Below are 12171 nucleotides of genomic sequence, written 5' to 3'. Positions count from 1 at the left end.
GTTTTGCGTAATTGTTTTTTTGTAATGCAATATTTGGATTACTAATCAGTCGTGCTAATGTACATGCAGAATTGGATTCATTGTAATTATTGGATGATAATGCATGGGCGTCACGAGTCCTGTGACATACCCGTGATATGAAGCTTTTTTAATGTTAATCATTGACTTGTTTTGGAGTAAACTGAATAGCCCTTAAAATTCCAATGCCACGTGGCTTGGTGTCTATGCTCTACGAGACTGTAGTAATACATTTTCACAACAAACTCATGATTTCAAATAGTATCCTAAGATATCTATATATTATTTCGCTCCTTACCTAAGTAATTCTTACATTTGATTGCTTAATTACAGATGGAAAGAGGTCTGATGGCATGAAAATCGACTGTGGCTGACTAATTGGCGCGAGTAACCAAAATGCTTCGATCATCAGGGGTAGACAAATTAGCCGAAGATGAATGAAAACTTCACCTTGATGATCATCAGTTGATTTTGCTATAATTATTTGCTTGGATATATACTTCATTTCAAAATCTGTCTTCAGTAGAATTTCTTTCAATAAAATATTTTGAAGATTGAATTTGAATTGATCTTAAAACCAGAGAAAGCATTCAGAAATTTAGAAAATCCTTGACTCATAATCAAATTCTGTGAAGTCAGTTAACGTCTTTTTGGTCGAATCAAGCCGAGGGCTCAGGTGACTAAAACTCAATTCCTCACTGTCTTATAATGCCGAGTACGACGGAGTTTACACACTGAAACACGTTGGGCTGTGTAAGTGTAATTTGGATAAGTCCACAATATAATGACCGCCCTGCCCCGCTGCATCTGAGACGTCAACAAGTTAGACTGTATTGCTTCGATGACAAACTGACTCCTACGCAACATGACCATCCAATTCAAATGTAAATTAAGAAAGAAAACAACAAAACTAGTTGCGTTGATCAACAAAAATAAATCAATAGTTTATTACAATACTTCAATTTCAAAATAAGGATAGGAAAAAAGTGAACAATAAGTGTGTTTGCCATGCGTCTTTAAATATTTCCCAAGAATATGTCTTTTTCTGGCCACCAACTGCCTCGACGTCAGACTTTTTCGAGATTTTCGCTAAAAATACGCAACAAGACAAAATTGATGGATGGGAATCATACATGCTACAATTCACTTTACTGCGAACATTAGAATGAGCTAAAGCAATTTTCTAGGAGGAAAAATTGAGTCAAATGATATTTCAAAATCTGGACGGGAAAAGTTTTACTGAATTGTATGGCTAATGGCAAATACATGTTTATATTGATAAGGTAAATATCTGTATAAAAGGTTGTATAGCAACTTGAATTGAAGGATTAAAGCAATAGGTCTCTTATTCTAAAAGACGAGGGAGCCATACTTACTAGATTGGTCATGTGAATCAACATCAAATTTAGAACTATCATCCATTTCTAGTTTTCAATCAAAGACCAACCTATGAAATAAAGTACATATTTTTCTGATAACAACCTGGAATGAATTAAAATTAATCTGAGCAATTCACCAAATTTCTGTATCGAACCCCTAATAGGGCCTTTATAACCTATAGATTGATACTTTCATACGACAAATTGACGAAGAAACTTCATTTGACAGTATACAAACTCGCGGACAAACTCCCAAAATGAATCATGTCCTATTCACCTAGAATCAAACAAAATACAACTAAAAAATTCACAATACAGATTTCGGTTTCGAATCCTTCAAACAGCTGTTTACTTACATGAAACGAATTATCAAACTACTTCTGCCGACAGCATACCAACTCGCTGACAAACCCCCAAAATGAAACGTGTCATGATAAACATCTGGAATTAAACGTAATAAAGCTACAAAATTTACAAAATGTCGGTTTCAAATCCCTCAAATAGCCTTTCACTTACAAATGATGGATTATCAAACAACTATGAACTCCCACAACGCCACATGTCTTTTATAATCTACAGTGAAAACCTGGAATTAAATGAAATAAATCTTAAAATTCCGATTTGAACCCAACGTAGGCCCTCTCTCTACTTGTTGGCCTAAGATCTTGAAATAGGATAAATAATGTTATGATGAAAGAGGCATAATGGTTCGGAAAAAATTGAATTCAATATGGCTCTTGGTCCGGCAAAGTTTGCTTTTGAAATATCCTTTTGATTAGGCCTAGTTACACATTTTAAAAGCAAATGACATTTTGCATCAAACTAAAAGCGGCTTTGTTGAGGAAAAGATTCGTTTGAGTCGTAAAATTTATAGCCTAGACCAATTTCTTCGTCAAAGCGTGATGCACAATTTTGACTGGGTCTTTTTACCACGTGGTAGTGGACAGAAAATTTGAATAGGCCTAAATAATAGAATAATCTTTCTTAGGTTTCATGATAAAGATGCAGCATTAACTTAGATTAATGCTTATCTTTTACATTTAGGCTTATGTTTCAAAGGAAAACGCCCACAGTTGGTCGAACAGGGGTTAGGCATTGATGGTAGGTAGAGGGGCTGTGTGTGTGCTGAAACAGAGATAAAAATGCACGGGAACGAGTTTGTCGAGTGGAGCTTATTATTCCATTAGAGATAGTGTCATGCTATGGTCATGTTATATATCAAAATGTTCCTAAAAACAAATTGAGATAGGTTTCCCTGTGTTTTTTTACATATTACATCACTTACAACGATAAGCGTCCGTCGCCGACTGAAAAATTCGGAATGACAAAAACTTCCGCATTGAGAGCGCCACCGCACCAATTCAAATCAATTATATGGATCGGAAACCCTCCAGCGATGCACTCTATGATCTTTAGAACCTGTCTCTGCTGACTGGGAATAAGATATTTCTCAGCGCGAAGGGGGCGGGGCGCAGCGTCACCAGGTCCCGCTCCACGAGGAAGCTAGATTTTCAAAGAAATGAGTGCACGCGTCGACCGTGACCACTTGTTAGTGACGTCATCAAGAAGGATGGCTCCGAGAATCGCCACATCACAGGTTACTGTGAATAAATGGGATTCGACCATTCAAAAGTTCAAAATGTACTTTCTTGTTTTGAAAAACAAGTTTATTCATGTCGTTATATAAAGCATTTTGTTTGAAACATTCTTTAATAATGTTTGTTGAGTTTAAAGCCAATTGTCGTTGTGTAATTCCATACTGGTCACTGACATCAACGTTTTAGTTTCTGTTCACATGTTTCGACTTATATCCAACTTGTATGTTCTATCTTTTAATACAGGCCATGTGATTAATTGCGTATCACTCCATTAGTTTAAAAAGAGAGCACATATTTCGATATTGTTAAATAATTAACTACATTTTTTTTCTGTCACGTTGATTTTTACCCATCACTTATAAAATTCAAATGTACGTGATGTATTCTGTAAGCTATGTAAGCTTGTTCTTAAAAATACACTGAATTTTCAATTTGTACTGACCATAATAGTTTATTATTCGTAAATAAAATTTATATTTTAATCAAATAACTTCAAAATCTTTTCTATGCCCTCTGCAACAGATAGTTACTAAGGACTATAACATATTCAGATGTACGTTGATAATTGATTTCAATCGTCCCTTCAAATAATTATATGAACATTATTTCGGAAAATGCAGGTGGCGCACAATCATAATACATACAACTCATCAAGCTGACGAGTCGTTTCCGTAACCAATGTTACAGACGGGTAACCAATCTACTCAACTCCACAGACAACTAAACAATCCGAGTAACCCCCAATTTGACTATAACTATAAATTATGTTATGTTAAACCGCATTGGTGTGACTTGACACATCAAATGCGTATCCCGTATTGATATATTTCTATTATCCACTTTTCAAATTATGAATAGCACGCCTGCTCAGAAAACTCATCGCTGCTTTGCAGCTATATTTATTATTATTTTCTTCCACACTATTTTTACTAAAAGAACAAAGTTTTTGTTACCTTGCCGCTGTTGTCGATACAATCCGTCTGATATCATTCAGCTCACTTCGATCTACAAATACTCTGTGCGTATTTTGAAGAATCATCGTTACAAAAGCACTGTCGGGCCGTAAACAATCGAAAATTGAGCCCCATTCAAAGAGCCGACATGTTTTTCTAAGTCCTCTTTCCGAAATCTACTGCACGTTTCTTGTCACATCAATTATCAATTCAAGCATAAATTAACAAATTTATTACCCAAAGATTGCACATTCTGTCGCGGTTTTTAAAAACTAATTTTAACAATAGCCCATTTTCCTCATCAAATCATATTACCGATATACAGGAAATTTACTACTTTAGATTTTAAACGCACTGTCGAGCCGTAAACATCGACGAATCGACGTGTGTCACTACATCATCGTTCGGGGAACAGCTGCGAGTTTCACCTCATCATGAGAATCAAATCGAGTACAAATCAATTCATTACTACCAGTGATTTGGCTGCAGGCGTCAAGCAGTTAGTTTAGCAATACCTATTTTTCTTTATCAAATTAACCGTGTATTTACTAAGATAAATCATAAGTGTACCGGGGAGTCGTAGGCCTAAACGAAACACGCCGAAGTGATATAGCGGAGAAAAGCTGTTATGTCGACGAGGTATCAAAATAAAAGAATATATTACTTTATTCGGCCGCGAGCTTCAACCTCTATATCAATACCATCAATACTCTTTATTTCCTACAGTACATACCGATCATTGTCAAATGCACAAGGTATTTACTAAATACAAGTATATAACACAATCCTTTCTGTATGCTGGACTAACACTTGACATTCGGAGTAGGAGATCGTTCGCTGTGTCGCTTGAAGTGTTTATCGAGTTTATCGCGACCTTAAGGCTTTAGTATGGTGGCTGATAAGGGCCATGCGTAAAAAAACCACGAATATGCAAATGAGGGCGACATTATGACAAAACGACAAAACTAAAATAACGCGACAAAACAATAATTTTGGTTTTGTCGCGCACGACAATTCATTATTTTGGTTTTATCGCCCTCGACAATTCATTATTTTGGTTTTGTCGCCCGCGACAATTCTTCTTTTTGGTTTTGTCGCCCGCGACAATTCATTATTTTAGTTTTGTCGCCCGCGACAATTCATTATTTTAGTTTTGTCGCCCGCGACAATTCACCATTTTGGTTTTTTCGCCCACGACAATTCGCCATTTTGGTTTTTCATTATTTTGGTTTTGTCGCCTGCGACAATTCATTATTTTGGTTTTATCGCCCGCAACAATTCATTAGTTTGGTTTTGTCGCCACGACAATTCATTAGTTTGGTTTTGTCGCCCGCGACAATTCAATATTTTGGTTTTGTCGCCTGCGACAATTCATTACTTTGGTTTTATCTCCAGCTGCGACAATTCATTATTTTGGTTTTGTCGCCCGCGGCAATTCTTCTTGGTTTTGTCGCCCGCGACAATTCATTATTTTGGTTTTATATTTTGTTTTAGTCGCCCGCGACAATTTTTTTTTTGGTTTTGTCGCCCACGATAATTCACTACTTTGGTTTTATCGCCAGCGACAATTCATTATTTTGGTTTTGTCGCCCGCGACAATTCTTCTTTTTGGTTTTGTCGCCCGCGACAATTCAATATTTTGGTTTTGTCGCCCGCGACAATTCAATATTTCGGTTTTGTCGCCTGCGACAATTCATTACTTTGGTTTTATCTCCAGCAGCGACAATTCATTATTTTGGTTTTGTCGCCCGCGACAATTCTTCTTCTTGGTTTTGTCGCCCGCGACAATTCATTATTTTGGTTTTATATTTTGTTTTAGTCGCCCGCGACAATTTTTTTTTTGGTTTTGTCGCCCGCGACGAATTCAATATTTTGGTTTTGTCGCCCGCGACAATTCATTATTTTGGTTTTGTCGCCCGAGACAATTCATTATTTTGGTTTAATCGCCCGCGACAATTCAATATTTTGGTTTAATCGCCCGCGATAATTCATTATTTTTGTTTTATCGCCCGCGACAATTCATTAGTTTGGTTTTGTCGCCCGCGAAAATTCAATATTTTGGTTTTGTCGCCCGCGACAATTCAATATTTCGGTTTTGTCGCCTGCGACAATTCATTACTTTGGTTTTATCTCCAGCAGCGATAATTCATTATTTTGGTTTTGTCGCCCGCGACAATTCTTCTTAGTTTTGTCGCCCGCGACAATTCATTATTTTGGTTTTGTCGCCCGCGACAAATCATTATTTTGGTTTAATCGCCCGCGACAATTCAATATTTTGGTTTTATCGCCCGCGATAATTCATTATTTTTGTTTTATCGCCTGCGACAATTCATTATTTTGGTTTTGTCGCCCGAGACAATTAATCATTTTGGTTTTGTCGCCTGGACAATTCACAATTTTGGTTTTGTCGCCCGCGACAATTCATTATTTTGGTTTTGTTGCCCCCACAATACTTTTTTGGTTTTGTCGCCCGCGACAATTCATTGGTTTGGTTTTGTCGCCCGCGACAATTCAATATTTTGGTTTTATCGCCCACGACAATTCATTACTTTGGTTTTATCTCCAGCGACAATTCATTATTTTGGTTTTGTCGCCCGCGACAATTCTTCTTTTGGTTTTGACGCCCGCGACAATTCATTATTTTGGTTTTATATTTTGTTTTTTTCGCCCGCGACAATTTTTTTTGGGTTTTGTCGCCCGCGACAATTCAATATTTTGGTTTTGTCGCCCGCGACAATTCATTATTTTGGTTTAATCGCCCGCGACAATTCAATCTTTTGGTTTTATCGCCCGCGATAATTCATTATTTTTGTTTTATCGCCTGCGACAATTCATTATTTTGGTTTTGTCGCCCGAGACAATTCATCATTTTGGTTTTGTCGCCTGGACAATTCACAATTTTGGTTTTGTCGCCCGCGACAATTCATTATTTTGGTTTTGTTGCCCCCACAATACTTTTTTGGTTTTGTCGCCCGCGACAATTCATTGGTTTGGTTTTGTCGCCCGCGACAATTCAATATTTTTGTTTTATCGTCCACGACAATTCATTACTTTGGTTTTATCTCCAGCGACAATTCATTATTTTGGTTTTGTCGCCCGCGACAATTCTTTTGGTTTTGACGCCCGCGACAATTCATTATTTTGGTTTTATATTTTGTTTTTGTCGCCCGCGACAATTTTTTTTTTTTGCTTTGTCGCCCGCGACAATTCATTATTTTGGTTTTATCGCCCGCGACAATTCAATATTTTGGTTTTATCGCCCGCGATAATTCATTATTTTGGTTTTATCGCCCGCGACAATTCATTAGTTTGGTTTTGTCGCCCGCGACAATTCAATATTTTGGTTTTGTCGCCCGCGACAATTCATTACTTTGGTTTTATCTCCAGCAGCGACAATTCATAATTTTGGTTTTGTCGCCCGCGACAATTCTTCCTGGTTTTGTCGCCCGCGACAATTCATTATTTTGGTTTTATATTTTGTTTTAGTAGCCCGCGACAATTTTTTTTTTCCTTTTTCGCCCACGACAATTCACTACTTTGGTTTTATCGCCAGCGACAATTCATTATTTTGGTTTTTCATTATTTTCGTTTTGTCGCCCGCGACAATTCATTATTTTGGTTTTATCGCCCGTGACAATTCATTATTTTGGTTTTGTCGCCTACGACAATTCACCATTTTGGTTTTTCGTTTTGTCGCCCGCGACAATTCATTATTTTGGTTTTATCGCCCGCGACAATTCATTATTTTGTTTTGCTGCCGCGACAATTCATTAGTTAGGTTTCGTCTCCCGTGAAAATTCAATATTTTGGTTTTATCGCCCGCGACAATTCACTACTTTGGTTTTATCGCCAGCGACAATTCATTATTTTGGTTTTGTCGCTCGCGACAATTCATTATTAGGCCAGCCGTAGGCTGAGCCTATTACTATACAAATGGAGCGAATTTAAATGACATGGTTTCCACACAAAAGGCTCTTTTGCTTGCCAAGTGAGGGCATATTCGAACAAATCACGTATTTAAGCGTAAGCCATTCTCGGAATCGTAGCGAGCAGAATTTTGAAATAGGGTCTCATAAAAATGTTTTCTGCATTTTTCACGAAAGTTAAATCGGGAAAATTTCAATTTTTATCAGCCAATCAGGAAGTTGTGTCTTCCCTGTGATTGGTTTATCTGAAAATATCAGCAGCTGTTCACGTGAATTATCGCGATTTCATTACTGGCGCTTTTGCGCATGACTTTATGTATCAACACGCGACAATACTTCCGCGTTCGCTACGTGTTCGCTGATTGGCCCATTTACTGGGAAATTCCACAGAAGCCTAATGTGGTTTGTTACAAGCGCTGTGATTAGCCCGACCCGATTCTGGCATGGCTTTAGCTTAGTGGGTTCGAATCCCTTGACGGGTGAAGATGATGGATCCTATCAATATCTATTGAAACTAATAAGTTTCCCGGTTGGGCAGCCGCGGATATCTACCGGAAGTATTCCGGTTCGATATTTCGAGGTTTCTTTGAATTTTGGAGTGATATTAAAATCCGGTAAATACCAGCGGTAGATTGTGAAAACCCATTGCATGATATTTTTATTACTTAATCAACGAAAAGCGTCGGGGGCCGCGCCAGGAGTTTTCGTGATTCAAGTAGCGCAATAGCCTACTTCTTCGTGTTCGTCCACCTCAATTTTCACTCCGCCGATCTCTGACATGGCGCTGTCCCCGTCGGCGCTGTGATTGCACTTTCGTACCACCAAAATTTTTTATTTCTATATCAGGGAGGTCTGATGAATAAAAAAGTCAAAATTTGGATATCACATAGGCCTGATTTCATCGAATAAGTCGACCATGGTCGTTACGTTTCCGTAGCCTACTTATTACCACCTAAAACCGTCTGAACAATTTTGTCACAACCAACATTTCGTTTACAGAAATCAGGTGTTCACGCGAACCCGCGGTATCGTCTACTGTTTTACTTCCGGGTTTTATTTTAAGATTTAAAATTGTATTTCAAGATCGATTTCTATGAAATCTTTAGTTGATTTGGTGTTTGGGAGGAATTTTTATTTGCTCTACAGAAAATTCATCCTTGACAATTGCGCAAGGTTCGCGAAAAAAAAGGTTTTACCAAATCGGGTGTATGACCTTGATATGCTAATTAGCCATGTGCCCGAATTGCAAATTCAATCAAATTTTATTCTGCCAAAAAAATGTTAAATACAATTCGCTTTCCGAGAGTTAATGGTATGCTGCATGGAACAAAGTTGTTTTGAGATGGCTCTTGAAGCTATTTAGGTCGAGAGATAACCATCTAGATAGTTCGTGAGAGTTCCAAAGTTTTGAAGACGCTTCAAGGTAATGTCTTGATATTTGGTTTATACGTGTATCTACCCTAGACACATCTTCAGGCCAAAAACTGGCCCTGTCAGATTCAAGATGGCCGACTGGCAGCCATTGTTGTTCGCCAAAATCAGCACTTTTTACACATTTTTGAAGTTTTCGAGGGAAATTTTGAAGACACTTTTATCAATAACCTTGATCATTCGTATATATTTGTATCCCCCAAGGGCCCATCGGCATGAGAAAAATTGGGTCGATCGGACTCAAGATGGCCGTACTGTAACCTTTTTTGTTCCCAAAAATGTCAATTTTGGCCTGAATTCTGAGTACTGTAGCTTTCTAATGGTGTGCCATGTTTCATTGCAATTTGTAATGGGTATTCTTTGGAAAGGGATCTTTTATATCCGAGAGGGTATTTTTGACCAGGCAATTATGACGCACTTGGCTGCCATCTTGGGGTCATCAGTACTCATTCGTAGGTGGAAAAAAAGTTTTTCCACATCGTAAGTGATACTTAAGCATATTTTGCTACTATAATCAATTGGAAAGTTGTAACTCATGACATGTTCTATGATCGAGATGAGTTTCAAGCTCATTGTTTTTTGTTTATGGCCACCAGGGGGCGTTGAACAATACAATAACTTAGTATTTCTATATTACATTCATACCTATGCATATTTTGATAACTCAATCAATTGGAAAGTTGTAGCTCATGACATGGTCTATGATCTTGGTGAGTTTCAAGCTCATTGGTTTTTGTATATGGCCACCAGGGGCGTTGAACAATACAATAACTTAGTATTTCTATATTACATTCGTTCCTGCTGTCTGTGTTAACACACAATTTTACTATGTAAATGATATTGAGCAGGGAGTGTATATTGATAAATATAACCCACAGATTACATCATTTATAAAAAGCAAATCTGACAGGCTGGCCATTGTGCCCCTTGGGGCTCTTGTTTTGGTTTTGTCGCCCGCGACAATTCACCATGTTGGTTTTTCATTATTTTGGTTTTGTCGCCCGCGATAATTCATTATTTTGGTTTTATCGCCCACGACAATTCATTATTTTGGTTTTATCGCCCGCAACAATTCATTAGTTTGGTTTTGTCGCCGCGACAATTCATTAGTTTGGTTTTGTCGCCCGCGACAATTCAATATTTTGGTTTTGTCGCCTGCGACAATTCAATATTTTGGTTTTGTCGCCTGCGACAATTCATTACTTTGGTTTTATCTCCAGCTGCGACAATTCATTATTTTGGTTTTGTCGCCCGCGACAATTCTTCTTCTTGGTTTTGTCGCCCGCGACAATTCATTATTTTGGTTTTATATTTTGTTTTAGTCGCCCGCGACAATTTTTTTTTGGTTTTGTCGCCCACGACAATTCACTACTTTGGTTTTATCGCCAGCGACAATTCATTATTTTGGTTTTGTCGCCCGTGACAATTCTTCTTTTTGGTTTTGTCACCCGCGACAATTCATTATTTTGGTTATGTCGCCCACGACAATTCACCATTTTGGTTTTTCATTATTTTGGTTTTGTCGCCCGCGACAATTCATTATTTTGGTTTTATCGCCCGCGACAATTCATTAGTTTGGTTTTGTCGCCCGCGACAATTCAATATTTTGGTTTTGTCGCCCGCGACAATTCAATATTTTGGTTTTGTCGCCCGCGACAATTCAATATTTCGGTTTTGTCGCCTGCGACAATTCATTACTTTGGTTTTATCTCCAGCAGCGACAATTCATTATTTTGGTTTTGTCGCCCGCGACAATTCTTCTTCTTGGTTTTGTCGCCCGCGACAATTCATTATTTTGGTTTTATATTTTGTTTTAGTCGCCCGCGACAATTTTTTTTTTGGTTTTGTCGCCCGCGACAATTCATTATTTTGGTTTTGTCGCCCGAGACAATTGATTATTTTGGTTTAATCGCCCGCGACAATTCAATATTTTGGTTTAATCGCCCGCGATAATTCATTATTTTTGTTTTATCGCCCGCGATAATTCATTATTTTTGTTTTATCGCCTGCGACAATTCATTATTTTGGTTTTGTCGCCCGAGACAATTCATTATTTTGGTTTAATCGCCCGCGACAATTCAATATTTTGGTTTAATCGCCCGCGATAATTCATTATTTTTGTTTTATCGCCCGCGACAATTCATTATTTTGGTTTTGTCGCCCGAGACAATTCATCATTTTTGTTTTGTCGCCTGGACAATTCACAATTTTGGTTTTGTCGCCCGCGACAATTCAATATTTTGGTTTTATCGCCCACGACAATTCATTACTTTGGTTTTATCTCCAGCGACAATTCATTATGTCGCCCGCGACAATTCAATATTTTGGTTTTATCGCCCATGACAATTCATTACTTTGGTTTTATCTCCAGCGACAATTCATTATTTCTGTTTTGTCGCCCGCGACAATTCTTCTTTTGGTTTTGACGCCCGCGACAATTCATTATTTTGGTTTTTAAGGACATTAGTTATTCCATATAGTCACCAGGGGGCGTTGAATAGTAGAAAAGCTTAGTTTTTCCTTATTAGATTGGTACCACGGCATAGTTTGTTACCATGATCCATTGTATTGTTGTAGTTCATGACATCGTCTATGATTGTGGTGAGTTTTTAAGGACATTAGTTATTCCATATAGTCACCAGGGGGCATTGAATAGTAGAATGGCTAAGTATTTCCTTATTACATTGGTACCTAGGCATATTTTGTTACTATGATCAATTGCAAAGTTGTATTTCATGACATGTACTACGATTGTGGTGAGTTTTAAGGTCATCGGGTTTTGCATATGGTCACCAGGGGGCGTTGAATAGTAGAATAACTTAGTATTTCCAGATTAAATTGGTAACGAGGCATATTTTGTTATCAC

The 12171-nt window shown here is 37.8% G+C and overlaps 1 protein-coding gene and 1 long non-coding RNA gene across 2 annotated transcripts in view; one reads left to right on the top strand and one right to left on the bottom strand.

Moving 5' to 3' along the window:
• The window catches only part of LOC141907867 (persulfide dioxygenase ETHE1, mitochondrial-like), a 78379-nt gene that overhangs the window by 21687 nt on the left and 44521 nt on the right, over positions 1-12171 (top strand). The window lies entirely within an intron of this gene.
• On the bottom strand, positions 1614-1947 carry LOC141907868 (uncharacterized). Its single transcript, XR_012619547.1, has 3 exons — positions 1914-1947; positions 1754-1838; positions 1614-1674 (listed from the first exon to the last, which is right to left on the bottom strand). It is a non-coding gene; the product is annotated as an uncharacterized LOC141907868 (long non-coding RNA).

The sequence above is a fragment of the Tubulanus polymorphus genome, chromosome 6 (assembly GCF_964204645.1).
Source record: "Tubulanus polymorphus chromosome 6, tnTubPoly1.2, whole genome shotgun sequence".
NCBI classification, from domain to species: Eukaryota; Metazoa; Nemertea; class Palaeonemertea; order Tubulaniformes; family Tubulanidae; genus Tubulanus; species Tubulanus polymorphus.
The sequence above is the reverse complement of the archived record's forward strand: the minus strand, read 5'-3'. Positions and strand labels throughout refer to the sequence as shown.